The sequence below is a fragment of the Sinocyclocheilus grahami genome, unplaced genomic scaffold (genome assembly GCF_001515645.1).
Source record: "Sinocyclocheilus grahami isolate Dianchi unplaced genomic scaffold, SAMN03320097.WGS_v1.1 scaffold1488.1, whole genome shotgun sequence".
Lineage (NCBI taxonomy): Eukaryota > Metazoa > Chordata > Actinopteri > Cypriniformes > Cyprinidae > Sinocyclocheilus > Sinocyclocheilus grahami.
Genome location: NW_015506667.1, coordinates 142,708 through 145,207, shown reverse-complemented (window position 1 = coordinate 145,207; position 2,500 = coordinate 142,708). Strand labels below are relative to the sequence as shown.

Sequence of the window (2,500 nt, the reverse complement as noted above, 5' to 3'; positions counted from 1 at the left end):
CATCTGTCTGTCTGTCTGTCTATATATTTGTCTATCCATCTGTTTGTCTGTATATCTGTCTATCCATCTGTCTGTCTATGCACTCTAAAAAATGCTGGGTTAAAAACAACCCAACTTGGGTTATTTGGCAGCCCAGCGCTGGGTAAATATTGACAGAACACATGCTGGGTTATTTTGACCCGGCTGGTTGGGTTAAACGTTTTTACCAAACATGCTGGGTTGTTTAATTTAAGTCATCTATTGTTTAAAAATGATTATATTGCTGGCTTAAAATGGGCTGGAAATTAAAAATTTCCACACGCAGAATTACTCTAGGCAACAGCAATAATCACAAGATGAACATTTATTATTAAGCAAGAACACCCATGGACAAAATACAAGACAAATAAATGAGGTGGTATTACCCAGAGATGCCATCATGTGTACAGATGTGAATTGTAATGACATTACCCATGGTACAGCCTTTTGTGATATAGATCATATGTCTATAGCCTTATGAATGGGATTTTTTTAGCAAGCCATTAAATGACTCGTGACCAAAGAATCTAGACTTGACTCAGACTCCAAGTTAAAGATGTGTTCAGATCAGGTAAAGATAAACTTTTTTAGAGCATATTGTACTTCTTTTTATACTGCTCCTTTGTGGGTTAAGTTTAAGAAAGAGAGCCTAGGTAAGCTTCAGGTTGCGTACAATGACTTTATGAGAATCCTGCTGAAAAAAACAAGATGGAGCAGTGCAAGTGATTTATTCTGTAAGGCAAGAGTACAATCATTCTCTGCTTTAATGAGAAATTTGATGTATAAATGTATTTGTCGGCTGGACGATTCACATAATAATATTATAATGTTGTTGTCAAATCCTATGCGATATCAGTCCTCTATGAGGAAGTATTGGTATAACTGTCTGTTTTAATTTGTATTGTTTTGGTTTGTATTGTGTGTTTTTTGTTAATGGACCTTGAGTCTGGAAATAAAGTTGAATATTAATACAGCATAGTTTACAATATTACATACATTTAAACTCGTTTAACAAGGATTTTAGAAATAAAAAGGCACATTTAAAAGTAGCATTTTAATTTAAGTGTATTCAACCGTTCTCTGTAATCACTTTTTACCGAAATAGTGCTAATTCTCGTGCCGGCGTGTCGCCGAAATCTGAGCTGGTGAAGGGCTGCTGTTCGCCGGGGAACTGTGAACTTTAGACTGCGGCCTCGCGTTTCACTCGTAGCTGAGAGATGCCACGACGGACTCCAAAACCTGCCCAAAGACAAACAGTACTGAGATTAGAGAACGTATTTTACCATCAAATTTAATTACACTCAGTATTATAACGAATAAAATCCATTTATGTTACGCAAGGCAAAGGCGTTTCCAGCTGCTGAATGACATCTCGTCCTTCTGTTGCGCTGCTTAAAGTAATACAATTTACACCACATTGAAGACTTCATAAATGATATAATATGTATACAAACCTTTATTTCCCGGAAAGAGTGCACCAAATCGACGGCGGGGGCACTGAGAACCGCTCTCTCCTGTGGACTGAAAAAGCCTGTGCTCTCAGCAGCTGCGTTGTTGAGAAGTTTCACCGGAGACAGGGTCAACCCAGCGGTTAGGTAGAAAAAAATAACCCAGCGTTAAAATGACCCAGCACCTGGGTAAAACTATTAAAAACAACCCAATAAAATGACCCAACAGGCTGAACCCAGCATTTGGGTTAAAAAAAACAACCCAGCACCTTTTAGAGTGTATTAATAGCCTATGTTTAATGAAAACGAAAAGAGGCAGTGGTGTTTGATATCATATCTGTCTATATATCTCTCTTTCCATCTGTTTATATATCTGTCAATACATTGGTCTATATATCTGTCTATCCATCTGTCTGTCTGTCTGTCTGTCCATCTGTCTATATATCTGTCTGTCCATCTGTTTGTCTATATATCTGTCTATACATTTGTCTGCACATCTGTCTAGTCTGTCCATCTGTCTATATATCTGTCTGTCCATCTGTTTGTCTATATATCTGTCTATACATTGGTCTGCACATCTGTCTATCCATCTGTCTGTCTGTCTATCCATCTGTCTGTCCATCTGTTTGTCTATATATCTGTCTATACATCAGTCTGTATATCTGTCTATCCATCTGCCTGTCTGTCTATCCATCTGTCTATATATCTGTTTGTCTATATATCTGTCTATCCATTTGCCTGTCTGTCTATATATCTCTCTATCCATCTGTTTATATATCTGTCAATACATTGGTCTATATATCTGTCTATCCATCTGTCTGTCTGTCTATCCATCTGTCTATATATCTGTCTGTCCATCTGTTTGTCTATATATCTGTCTATCCATTTGCCTGTCTGTCTATATATCTCTCTATCCATCTGTTTATATATCTGTCAATACATTGGTCTATATATCTGTCTATCCATCTGTCTGTCTGTCTATCCATCTGTCTATATATCTGTCTGTCCATCTGTTTGTCTATATATCTGTCTAT

The 2,500-nt window shown here is 37.2% G+C and overlaps 1 protein-coding gene across 1 annotated transcript in view; it reads left to right on the top strand.

The window, feature by feature from the left end:
• Positions 1-2,500, top strand: part of ddah1 (dimethylarginine dimethylaminohydrolase 1) — an 81,439-nt gene that overhangs the window by 68,306 nt on the left and 10,633 nt on the right. The window lies entirely within an intron of this gene.